This window comes from Nanorana parkeri, unplaced genomic scaffold, assembly GCF_000935625.1.
Source record: "Nanorana parkeri isolate BGI_ZX_2015 unplaced genomic scaffold, ASM93562v1 scaffold408, whole genome shotgun sequence".
Lineage (NCBI taxonomy): Eukaryota > Metazoa > Chordata > Amphibia > Anura > Dicroglossidae > Nanorana > Nanorana parkeri.
The window spans coordinates 1,042,281-1,056,665 of record NW_017306676.1 but is presented as its reverse complement, the minus strand read 5'-3'; positions in this window follow the sequence as shown (position 1 = coordinate 1,056,665).

Genomic DNA, 14,385 nt, shown 5'->3' with positions numbered 1-14,385 from the left:
AGCCTGATTAAGGGGACCCTATGCGGCCCTGAAACGCTGATTTCTCTGTGACAATAAATGCCTCAATAAAGACATTCCTTTGGACACTTTCCTATGGTGTGCTGTTGGTATCTTGTTCTTCCGACCTGTGCAGCGCCATCTGTGGTCACTCCAGCACCCATCTTCTAAGGGTTTCCGGTAAGGAGTGTGGCAGGATACCTATTGGTCTCCATAAACACACAGACACAACAATGCAAGCCATTCCCCCCTCTGCTCCCCTTCTTGTACTTGACAGGAAGTTCAGGGGAGCTAAGCTGAGAGACTTGGAGCCAGATGTTTGGAAACTTAATGACTGTAAGTGTTCGGGGAAAAAACAGAAATAAATTCTTTGCTGGGCAATGCTTGTTTGATTTGGATTAATTGATGAAAAAAGATTGAGAGTTGCATACTACTTTAAAGTAAGTATAACTGTTTTATTCTGTTGGCCCTAGACAAAAATGAGCATTTAACCCTTGCAGTGTTGGGGGAGCCCCACTGCACAAGTCCATTTTTATGTTACCTGAAGTTCAGCTTTAAGCACATCCGCCATGCGTAAGAAGAACTCAGTGGTTCAGTAGCTTACATTAAACTAAATGATCAACTCAGTCAACAGCAAACAGTAGTGTTCATGTTTGTTTAGTAGCATATAGTAACCAAATAGGAGCCCCAGAGACCTTTTCCCAAGTGCAGTGGTTGTTCAAATTGTTATTCCATGGTAGCCCATGATTCCAATCATATTGATAATTTGACAATTCTGTTTTGCTCCTATTTTATACATTTTTGTATTTACTCTAAATATATGAATGTAAATTGTTTTGCGTCCATAGGTTTGCACCCCTACCATTATCTTATAAAGGAAAATGGGAATGTTTGATTCTTGGATAATTTGCAGTTATGTGTGTGTATCTTCCCTGATAGTAACCAATTCCACCTTCTGGGGGAGTCTCAAATTAACCCTGCTTCCTACAGAGCAAAAATAATGAAATTCTCTGTACACACATGCATGTATGTGTTTGTACAGATGATATATACTGTACTGCTTGTATTGAACAAATTACAGCTTTTGATGAGGAAATAACACTAACTATATTCATATAAAAAAATATAAAATTGTGGTTACACACAAAGTATATTGTAGACAGGAATTTCATGAAAATCTGTTTTTAAAATTCTTCTTTATATTTTTTTTTCTCCATTGGATGGGGACGACCATACTGCAATGATGAAGTGGAAAAGAACTGGCACTCGTAGAAATGCTTTTAATGGTGTTTCTCTATTGAAAAGGCATAAAATCAGCTACAAAGGGTGCTAACATGTTTCAATCCCCTAAGGGACCTTAATCCTCTCAATAAAATCACAAAATAAGAGCAATAAATACAAATACTTAAAGGAGAACTATGGGGTTAGGGCTTTTCCCCATAGTTCTCCTTAGGGTAATGGGAGGACACAAACTTGTGTCCTCCCGTCACCCTAAGCTCAGTATACCGCGAGCTACAGTATACGGTATACTGAGACGACGCAGCTGAAGCGGATCCCGGCAATTATGTCTGGATCCGCCCAGCTGCGTGAGTGACAGCTGGCTCTGCCTATCTAGAGGCAGAGCCAGCTGTACCCGCCCCCTCCCCTGACCATTCCGCCAGTCAGCGCTGGAGGATCGGAGCGGGGAGGGGAGAATCCAGCCCCTCCCCTGTCACGGCAGAGAGCCATGACAGGATCAAGAAGTGAGCAAACGCCGATATGTGTTCGCTCACTTCCCGATCTACTGAGCCAACCTGTGACAGTCTCATTGTCACAGGTCGGCTAGAACTATGAGGTGAGTGAAAAGCACTCACCTCATAGTTCTTCTTTAAGGAACCACCCAGTGACAAAACCTTCCTACATGTATGAGCATATACCTGGTGTGTTAACCCCTTAAATGCTAGAGCAAAAACAACAAATGAAGGCAATCCATCATGCCCCAGTTTAAAGCAGAGGGGGTTAAATCTCTCAAAGATACAGCACTCCTAAAAGTGACACAGGTCAAACAAACAGGATCTCAACACAACACATGACATCATGTACAGCAGGATTTCAGCACAATTTATATAATCTATTGCAAGACTTCAACAGAACGCATGTCATCATATATAGCAGAATTTCAACAAAAGGCATGTCATCAGATATAGCAGAATTTCAACAAAAAGCATAACATCATATATAGCAGAATTTCAACATAACGCATGGCATCATATATGAACATAAATTTAAATGTATCTATCCCTGCAATAAAACAGAACAGGTATGTGCCAATGCATAAATGCATGAATCTCAAAAACAGGAAGGAATCAGAATTTTTTTTTACTTTCAATACAAATTCACGTCCCAGCGGTGACTGAGACCTTGGGGGATCCGGATACATCCATTCTCCAATGGTGACACTAACAACATATTTTATCAATGGGTTAACATTGTAACACTCGAGTTTTTTTCTTCCATCAGCAGCAAACAGGTTAATTAGTATGTACACAACTTGGGTTTTGTTCACTTATACTGTGTCATTATATTCTAGGCGTAGGCGTGTAGTGTGCGATTTACAAGTGCAATCAGGAAAAGCATTGGCGCTCGGCACTGCAAGTACCTGCACACTTCACCCCCTGTCTCCCTAACCATAATGAATGCAGAAATGTTAGTAGCAATAGACAGATTGAAATGAAAAGACTCCTTGATCTTGGCATGTGAGAGATTTGCAATCACATTTTGATTTTCAGAGTGCCGCTTGATTGGAGATTAATGCGTGGGTAGAATGACCTTTCTCGCTAGAACTGTTGTTTTTGCACTAAAAGTGTGAAAAACAAATTTCATGTTGCTGGCCTTTTGCACCTTTCTTGTGATTCATATTATCACCCCAGTTAGGTGTCTGTGTATTAATGGCAGTTTCTTTATTAAACCCACCAGGGGGTTCTTTCCTCTTTTCTTTTTTTTTTTCCTGCATGAGGGGGTGGATTGTGTTACCGGTGGCAAGGTCACTTGCAATTCTTTCTTTGTGCTGTCACTAAACATGAAGTTTCCTTGACTGACTTGTTTTGTTTCAAGGCTGAGCAGTAGAAATCACTGATGAAAATTATTAGCGAGCACAGTGAATCCAAGTGTTTTTCTGCAAGAGCCAGGGCATGAGTCAGTGAGCAATGCTATATACAAAGCCTGGACATGGACAAATTTAGCAAGACGTTTATTGTACTGCCTTGTGCTTAGATTTCAATTTCAGGATCGAGTTCATGTGTCACTAGCAATACCAATATATGGCACGCTTCTAGTGAAAGGTTCATCTCTTATACGCACAGGGTAAACTGATTCAAGTGAAAGAAGGGTTTTAGTCATAAAAGCAGGACAGAGCTGTAGAGTAAATTAAGATGTACAGGCGTCAGCCAACAAAATAAGCACAACAGGGAATATTTAGAAGAGCCTCATGCCAGAAGGGCCAGTGCTTTTTATATCAATATTTTATCTTTCCCTGCATGGTAATCAAATGCATTCAGTGCTACTCTAGGTCAGGGAGCACACAATGGGAAAAAGACAAAGATGCATGCTTCTGCTTTTATTTGCTCTGCAGTAGGGAAAAGGTGTTTGAATTGAAGTGTAAAATCATTTTGTTGCTTGCACCAATCGTTTGGGGCTGAATAATATCTTGGCATCTTACAATAAAGACCAATGATAATAATCGCCAAATAACAGGTAATATTCAAACGTTACATTTATTTATTATTATATAATAAATTGTTCATTGTATGTAACTGTCAACTGTAACTTTAGAGTTATTGGGGCTTGAAAGAGAATTCAGAGTAGTAAAAGAGTAGTAAGTAAAAAAAAAAGGATTCAGCATCACATTTTACAATAATAACATTAGAATTGTATTATTTTGTGTTTATAAGCATTTCGTACATTTACAGAAGGAGAATAGAGAATACAGTATGTTTGTTAATCATGGCTGTGTATGCACCAATTTATCAAGAAAACAGCAGTTATTTACTGATTCAAATTGTGGGGAGAATTTTTTGGACAATGACATCCCATGTGTGCACACACACACACACACACACACACTTTGCATGACTACAATTAATTTGACCCCATAGCAGAATTCTCCATAATTCTCCATAATTCTCCAGCTAGCTAATTGGTAGCTCACCAGCATTTCTCAGATTTTTTTGTTGTATTTTGTTGTTGGAGTATAAAACCATAGGGCTTTGGTGTAAATTCTAAGGACCTTCCCACCAACACACACACACACACACACACACATTTTACCACCCCAAACAGCAAGTGCTGAATATTTCAACCTTGCTCTGGTTTGTAGCAACATTCTAGGCAAAGGCAATAGCTTTTTTGGCAAAATGTGCCAAATGAGGTAACCGTTCGAAGGTTTTTTTTTTATACAAAGCTGATAACAGTAGGAATAACCATTTATTACCCTTAGTTACTTTTAGTGACTTAAGTTAAGTAGCTACATGGCCAAATCACCAATGTGCATGAGAAGGAAGCAGACTAAATCCTTTTATATTATACTATATATTAATTTATATTATATAATTAATTTCCTACACAGTCAGAATCTTCTCTTGTAGATAATACGATGTACGTTAGTCACCTCCTACCACTTAAGTGTCACCTGGTCCTATATAGAGTGCAGTTAAATACTCAGTCAGCACTCAGATGGGGGACTTTCTGTCATGATATGCTAATTCATTCCCTCCTGGGCGTAAGCTTTGGGATCTGGTCAAACCTGAGATTGAGGGGAACCCAACTCATTTGCATTTTGCGGACATAGCAAACTAATGCGGCTGTTTTCTGCCAAATCAATTAACTGCCAATAATGCACTTCCTGGCCTCTGAACATAGGTAAGGTTGATTATAATGGCTAGTAATGGGGGATTTTTTTTTGTACATACAAGCTCAATATTTAGCTGTGAACATTAGGTTAATTTACCCTCTCCCCAGTGGTGAACCTAGTGAACAAAGGGCCCTGGTGCAAGATTTTTTTTCAGACCCCCCACCACCGAAAAATACAGCATTGCTGTATAAAGTACTGCTGAGATTTTTAGTACTCCATAGAGGGTGCCATTCTGCATTGCAGAATGGGACCTGCTATATAGCACTACAAATACCAGCTGTACTTTATACAGCATGTCCATCAGTTGGGCTATAAAAAATAATTATTTTATTTAATAACTTACCATCACCTCTTCTGGATGTTTTCTGGTGGGGGAGGCTGCAGAAAAACGTGTCTGTATGTGTGTCAGTCTCAGACAGCACGCCCGTGTACTCAGGCGGCTGCTTGCTGGGTCCTCATGGCCGAGGCCCAGAGCTGCCCCCTGAAGTGCCTGCCGGCTTTTTTATTCTCGGCTCAGTATCAGTATACGGCGGCCAGCGGGGCCCCCTCATCTCTGCGCCGGGATTGTCGGATCATCCGACACTCCCGGCGCAGAGATGAGGGGGCCCGCCGGCTGCAGGATACCAATGTGATCATTGGACACTCCTGGCGCAGAGGTGGGAGAGCCCGCCATGTACCGATCCGATGCTATCCGGCAGCTGGGCACCGACGGGCCCCCCCATCTCTGCCCCGGGGCTGTGTTACATTGGATACTGGGCCCCCCTTTAGGCTCAGGCCCCGGTGCGGCCGCACTGGCTGCACCGGCGGTAGGTCCGCCCCTGTCCCTCCCATAGACTTCAATGGGGGTCTGTATTTGAGTTTGCATTTTTTGGACTTCACAATTGATTTGATGAACACCCAATCAACCGAACCCAGACATATTCACTCATCCCTACTACTCACGTGTGTAAGACCAGATTGGCAGTGGAGACCTTCAATAGTGAGCTAGCTGAGTTAGTCAGGTTGAAAAAAGACATCAAATTCAACTAAAATAAAAAAGTAATTATGAAATCAATCAAACCCTGCATCAATAGAATTTTAAACCCACAGATATTACAGAGAAAGGCAAAATAAACTATTAAGCATAGTCCAATTTGCTCTGACAGGGAAAAATTCCTTTCTGATCCTAAAACGCAACTGCATATTCCTTAGATCAACACTCTACAATGTTATTATATATGAAAGTTAATGTTACTAGCAAGTTATATTTGTGCATTTGGTTCATTTTCACAAATCTTTCAAGATTAGACCATTCACACAACAGTCTCACGACTTGAAGTTTCCCCCTCTGACCCCCCAGGAGTCCAATCCACTCTGATTCCTTCCCAGGGACTAGAACCAGGGAGACAGCTTTCCCACATCCAATGTGGCTACATTTATGTGGCCTTTTCACACCAAACTTACTGCCCAGACTTCCATCCTCCCAACCACTGTTTACTTAATTTCTTGATCTATGGCTGCCCTTTTACTCTCTCACTTTACTTAAGAGTTACACCTTACTCCTAAGCTGCTGCTATTGAATGCCCTCTACCCCTCATCAACAGGTACCCTCTCTCCGGATTGGTGTATTGATTTTACCAGTTAAAGAACTGATCCTCTTTTACCATACTGTTGTGGGGAAGTTGGGTCAGATCGATTAAAGACCGTGCTACACACACATACCGTCCTCCTGCTAGGGTGAAGATGCTGATGTGGTGGCAGGAATGACTCAACTCACCTCAGCTTGAGCTGCTGAGGTAACAACTTAAATTACTAAAGTGTTTCTCCTATGAATTTTGTGGATGAATTGCTCCAGAGTGTCTGCAACCTCACAATTCAGGGAGACCTTTATTTAAAGCTCATATCCTTCTTGTTAAAAATATATAAATACTTAAATGCCCTTAGCCTGGCTACCGGATCCTGCTAAGGCAGCACTGGTTCTGTCCCTTTTTCTGGGCATAGAAATCATGAAACAAAAACTAACAGCACCAGACTTCAAGCACCAAAGCATAATGTACCAGTACAAAACAATACACACAATTATCAGATAAATACATTCAACGTAGGCAAGGTAAATGCATCTCTGTTTATTGCCCATTTTCCGAAAGTAATACTACATGACCTTTTCTTATATGTAGTAGATTTCAGAAAAAAATTATAGAGTACCTATTGTCCTTTCAAATATCTCTGTGAATATACGACATTAGACAGAAGAATACCGAAAGTTTGCTCTTCAACATAACAGCATGCCTACGCTTTCAATATGAGAGCAACTATTTCATGTCAAAACAGTACCGACAGGATAGACACTTTGTTCTCTGTTCCCCTACTGCGGATGTATGAAGCTCTTCACTTTTTTATCTTTTTATAGCCTGCTTGCAAAGCTAAGCCTTTGATTTCTAGATGGCCCCTTACTGAATCAGGACCAGGCTTCAGACTGTTAGCAGGTAAATGGGATGAAGCCCTTTATGTTTTTGTCATTGCGATGCAGTGCAAAAGAAAGCATTACATACATGGCAAGTTCATAGAGCCAACTCAGTAGCTGTGTTGAAGAGGTATTTTCTTCTTTTCAATTAAAGGCTCAGACACAATAGGGCTTTAATAAGCTCCATTGATTTAAAGCTCATTTGCACTTGGCTAGAAGGCCAAGGTCTGTAGAACAAGCTGAGGACTTTTAAATGACTGTGCCTGAAAAACTGTCAGTATATATTGCTTTGTTGTGTACAGGAATGACTGCTTTCTCAATCACCATGCTAATTAACAACAGACAATACATTAAAAATACAATTAATCATATTTACCGCTTAAGCACTTGCTGCATACTACAGATTGTTTTTATAATTTTAATTAGCAAAATTGTTATTTGTTTCATTACTTGGTTTCTTATGACCTATTATGGTGTCTTTTAAGATTAAGAAAAATAAATAATTACTTTTTTTAATATACTGAGGATTTATGTGTGTTACGTCCAGTGCATTTTGACCAAAACTGATTTGCATCATTTAATAATAATATCATCCAGTACTGTGTATCACACACACTCATACATACAGCAATCAGCCATAACATCATGACCACTGAGAGGTAGGCAAGCCGGCGAAGGCAGTGTGATGTTTCGGAAACTATCTGCTGGGAAATTTTGGGTCCTGCGATTCATGTGGATGTTACTTTCACATGTACCACCTACCGAAACACTGTTACTGAAGTAAATGGTTTTCCCTGATGGCAGTGGCCTCTTTCAGCAGGATAAAGTCACCAGCCACACTGCAAAATGGGTCCAAGAATGGTTTGAGGAACACAACAACGAGCTTGAGGTGTTGACTTGGCCTCCAAATTCTCTAGATCTCAATCCAATTGATCAGTGCTGGAAATGCTGAAAAAACAAGTCCGATCCATGGTGGTCCCACCTGGCAACTTATAAGACTAAAAGGATCTGCTACTGAGGGCTTGATGCCAGATACCACAGCACATTCCCTTCAGTGGTCAAGTGGAATCCATGCCTTGATAGGTCAGAGCTGTTTTGTCTGCAAAAGGGGGACCTGCTCAATATTAGGCGAGTGGTCCTAATGTTATGGCTGATGGATGTATGTATGTATGTTTATATATACTGTATATATATATATATATATTTATGTAGAGTTCATATTCTTAAGTGAATAGGGCTGACTGTGTCTACCCATAAACTGTCAGATGAACAGGTTGGTGGATACATTTTCAAGTGCAGCATCTCAGTACAGCGTCTCTCACGTGGATGACAGATGTCATACAATGTGCTAAATACATAATTCCCTGTCTGTCTCACAAAGCATGTTAATTACTACAGGAAAGCTAGTGAGCCACTTGTAAAACATTTTTTAAGCATGTATAGTAGCTTTTAATGGTAAATATGTACATCTGATCATGACACAGAAGTTAGAATTGTGAGTGATAAAAATAAGCAGCATGAGTCTAACAATAACAAGTCTTCCATTTTGGCGTTGAATTGGTCAGTTAGAGGTCACGATCACAAATTCACACATCTTCTTGCTTCAATGCACCTTTTGTATTCCTATCCTAACAGTCTGTCCTGTAAGAGAACCCATGTCTAAAGCTGGCCATACACTGTGCGCATTTCAGCCAGTTCTTGATGAACCAAACAAAATTTGTTCAGTGGGTGTCCCTGCTGGCAGCCTTCCATTCTGCATCCTTTCATCATCACTGTTTGGGTATTCTATCAGTGACACATGCACCGCTGTCAGAATACAAAGCACACAGGAGGAGATATGTCCATCCACGCTAAATCTGTTATAATATTTTCTGTTCGGCACACAGTGTGAACTAAATAAATATAACAGTGTATGACCAGCTTTAGGATTACAGAATTTGCCTGGGTTCAGTTAGTGAACAGTTTCACTAATCTTGCTCAGAGTTCAATATCCACAAAATTTGCTGTGAACCCCCTTGATGTCTATGGGGAAGGGAGGGGGCAAATATTGTTATTTAATTCTGGCCATTAGTAAATAGTAAATAGTCTAATACTAATACGCTGGGTATTGTCAAATCAAAGGAATGAAAAGCCAGCTACTGCCTTAGGGACATGTAACAATGCCAATATAAAAAAATAAAATAAAGTAGTTTTTCTCCCTAGACTGAATTTTTAGCTTTCTCTAACAGCTCTAACACACACTGACAATATGGCTGCAGTGGGTCCACCATTATATCGAAAGGGGGCTGTGTTATCCATTCCTTCAAATTACTCAGTAGACCAGGGAAAATGTTATGCACTGCATTAAAGGTTGCTGTACATTTCTGGCAGTGAACCTGTGAACTTGTCAGCCAACAGTTCAATTTTTTGCAAACGCTATGAACCAATTGGAGCGGCAATCCCAATCCTCATCTTTTCCAGTGTTTTATAAAGGCATTGCCATTCCCAAAATGGACTTGGAGATTATGAAAGTAGACATATCCCCTCTGATGCGAGATCATTATGCTCCATCGTTTGTCTACCGTTGTCAAATACTGCATAGACTGAGGATTAGGGATACACAAAACTGAGAACTTTCATTTCCCTGAAATTACAATACAAAACTAGGAGCTGCCAAAGGTCATCAGCAATGACTAAACCACTCCTACTAGTGTTTCTATTTTGTTTGCCCATGTGAACATGCATTTGATACACATAGGTGTACATGTACAGTAAGTGGCCATCATTCTGCTAATAAATAACTGCTCAAAACTGTTGGCACCTTAGTAAAACAGTCTAAGTGCCCCTTTGAATATGTAAGAGTATATTGGATTTCTTTGACTATGTATCAAATCTAGCAAGAAAGTATAACTCAGCATCCGTGTAAACTTGGCAAAGTTATGGCAATAGATGGACTTCATGTTTGTCCAGTCCAGGGGTGTCTCTACACTTTTCACCACCATGGAGGGGCGGGGGAGGGGAGTTCTGGTGGTGCACAACCAGTGACATCAGTGAGGTGGGCAGGATGCTGGACAGAGTGTCACAGGTTGCTAAGTGCTCTCAACAACCTGGGACACTCTGGCTGGACAGGGGGCGGCAGGTACACCTGTCACCCCCCCCCCCACATGACTCAAATAGATGCTGCCTGAGGCAACTGCCTCCAGCTGCCTTATTAGGCCCCGTTCCCACTGCGCGATATGCAAATCGCGCGTTTGTTGCGCGATTTGCATATTGCGCGACATCGCGAGATTTGCCGCGCGATGTCGCGTTCAAGCTTGCATTGAGCAAGCTTGAATCGCGGCTAAATCCGCTCAAAAGGGGCCTGCTGTAGCGACACACAACCCGCGACAGCAGGACACTTTGCCCCATTGGATTGCATTGGAGCGCAACATCGCGCGGTAATTTGCCGCGATATCGCGAGAATTACCGCGCGATAAATCGCTCAATGTGAACAGGGTCTTATAGCGACAGCCCTGTTCTACTCAAAACGTTTTGTGTAGTTTTGTATAGAGCAGGGACGGATGAAAACCGTGTCATGTTTTTATTGCTATCTACAGCTCCATTTGAGAAATTCCACCTCACCTACTGCCACGGTGTCAACTACTTCACCAGAGTAGGAGTCACAGAGTCAGGGCAAATCTTCAACAGCAACATGGACAGAATAAAAGTGCTTTTTTTTACTAGGTACTCCAAAATGAGTGGTATGCCCACTTTATGGCACCTTCTATTACTTTATTTTCCTATTACAATAAACCATTTCAAACAAGATCTGTATAGCAGGGATATCACTCAAAACAATATTGTGGCCTTGCCAACAAAAAGATAAAAGCTTTTAGTTATGACCAGTTCTTGTGTGCATATTTCAGGTGAAGATAACATTTAACACATTTCTACATTTAGCATGTGCCAGTGAATAGTTTCTTCACATCTCCACATTAAATATTTGTATCAAGGAGACAAAACATTCCTCACCACTCCTAGACATTCATTTTAGACTGTTTTTAACAATTAACCCTCCACACCCTGCTATTCAACCATACATACTGCATTGAAAGTCCCAGCAAATACGATCCTGCTCTAACATCAGAATTGTAATAGGAATACATACTAGAGTTGTTTTTGATAATGCAATCAAAGCTCACTTGAAAAAATATATTTTATGAAGTGAGTGCTGCCTTCTGTCTGCCCATCACTTTCAACAACTTCTGGATTCCCAGCATGCTTTGCATATCTTTTCTTGTTGCTTAATGTGATGCATGTCCCATAATGCATTGCTTCCAGCAAGTAATGATGATGTTACATTACTCTGAGTCCAGAGCAAATATTCATTGCCCTGCAAACTTTTTTCTTTACATTTTTGCCCAAACACTTGCAATCATCATGTCTCCAAGCAGCTCCAACTCTCTTAGCTTAGCTTACCTCTCCTGCCTGCTGAGCAGAAGATCACAGGGGACAGAGCAGTCTCCAGCAGCTGTCCATCTACTAACTTGGAGAAGGGAGGAATGGATAGCAGGGAAGTGGCTTTGCTTGATGTACTTGTGTGTTCATGGAGACACATATAGCTTACTAGCACACACAAGGGTGGCTCCATAGAAACCTGCAAGGGAAAGGAGCCACCGTAAAACAGGATATCGGGGCCACTTCTCATGGGACCAGCTGATTCTGGAGAAAACTACAACTTTTAAACTTCAAAGAGAAGCATCCCTTGTAAGGGATTTAATCAGCATTTGAAAAAGCTTATAAACACAGGGTTAGTTACAAAAGGGTGAAGAGTTTAGAGAAGGCAGGAGAAGTGAACAATCTAGGCCAAAATAGCTGATTTGGAAAAATTCTCCCATTCAGCTCACTTTCCTGCTCAGCTATGTTGTCCTAGATCAGGGATGTCCAAACTGCGGCCCTCCAGCTGTGGTGGAACTACAAATCCCATGAGGCTTTGCAAGATTCTTACAGCTACAGACATGACTCCCGGAGAGAGATGCTTCATGGGATTTGTAGTTTCACCACAGCTGGAGTGCCGGAGTTTGGACATCCCTGTCCTAGATTGTTCACTTCACCTGCCTTCTATAAGCTCTTTACCCTTCAGTGAATAGACCTGTTTGACTTACCATCACTTTCAGAAGGCAGGCTTTGTGAAATTGTGACACAAGGTAGTACATATTCACCAGACTGAGTGTAATTATGTGAGTGCATTGGGTAAGTACATCATATGGGCATCTTCAATAAGTCAGTTAACAAACTTCTAGATGGATATGTTATTAGGAGTGGGATAGTGGGATGAATTATGGAAATTCAGTATAGGGATAGATATTTAGTTTCAGTTTTTGAACATAGATACCCTTTACACAGGGATTCTTAGTTCATACTTATATTAGCACATGCTTAAAGTGACATTAAAGTCAAAGATATTTTTCCACCCCCAATGGTAATTAAAGCGCTTACCTTAAATGATGTCTCTTAATCCAATCTTCTTCTTCTTTCCTCTCGTTTTCATCTGTCCCTCCAGCGCTGCTGCGGCTCTCCGATCCAGCGCTGACTCCTCTGTCCTTGCTGGCACTTCCTGTCCCACGGTGTCTGCATGTGGGTGCACGCTGTCCACAGACTTACCTTTTGTCTCTCCTCGTCTCCTGGCTTGAAAATGTGAACTGCGCATGCGCCCGCCACAAGATGCTTTGCGGCCGCCCGAGAATGTTTACATTTTCGGACGGGAGCGCGCGGGGAAGACACATGTAAGTTTAAACCGCTTTTAAATCGTTTTTTTTTTAAATTACACTTTTTGCATATATTTACTGCTTGCTAACCCTTCAAGCTGACCACCTTTGTTCAAATGGCCCCCCTTTTCTGTTGATTCTGTACTCTACTGGCAAAATCCATAATACATAAATGTCATAATATATTATAATTGGATATGTGATGGCAATGGGGCCGTCATAGCTGGGGGTGAGCCACATTCATTGTAGACTTTTATCTATAATAAAATGATGCAGAATTCAGATAAAAAGAATAAGACCAAGCTGTGCGTTACTTTGCTGTTTTTGTTGCTAAAACACAAGAAAAAGATCTAAGCACTTAGACTGATAATATCTTTCCCCTGGGATCATGGATGCATTATATTTTTTGACAAAAAAAAAACACTGGTGTAATGCGGTCTATAAATGTGCCGTCAAATGAGATCATTTGCAGATCACGTGCGCAAAAAAATATTTCAAGGAATCTGCCACATACAAATCAACACTTGGAGATGCAGGAATTCACTAATAAGAGAATAACACATTTCCACTAAATCTGTCAGCGACCTGATTATTGTTACAATGTAACAAAATTTGATCTAGGTTCAGAGTTAGCCAGTTTGAAGTATGTATTTACACCTTTTTTTTTGGCTTTAGTCCTCTTTTGGGTCAAAGGCAGGGACTCACCTAGAATTATGGAGGAAAAAGCTGTTAGCTTCATGTCTGAAGCTGACAGCTTTTTCTCCATTCAGATCGGCATCTAACAGGTTACACAGCAGGGAAATCCTCCCCGGTGTGTAGCCTGTCATTGACGGAGCGCCTCAGCAGTGAGCAGCAAGTGAGGGGCAGGGAGACTCCTCCCTGTCTCCTCCCTTCCTCCTTTACACTAGCTTGGGGATGGGCTGGGGTGGGGCTTCATTCGACAGGGGGTGGGGCTTCGGCCAGCAGGGGCGGGGCAGGACATGCTGGGGGGAGGCTGGGGAATGCCTCACCTGGAGCAAGAGGTACCACACGTCACTGGTCAAAGGAGTATATTTACTAATGCACTCCGGTGATCCAAAGTCAGCATATAATGAGCAGAGCCGCACTGCAGCCAGGAGAGATTCAAACAATATTGTTAAGATCCACCCCGCTGCCTGATTGACAGCTAGCTCTGCCTCCCTAGAGGGAGAAAACTCAGACATGGGAGTTTATTTACTACTAGCAAATATGCTGAACACTTTGCAGGGGAAGTTTCCCCTTAGTTTAGTGAATGAGTTGAAGCTCTGCTGGCTTCCTTCACCCAATTATGCGCAAGCAAAAATACACCTTTG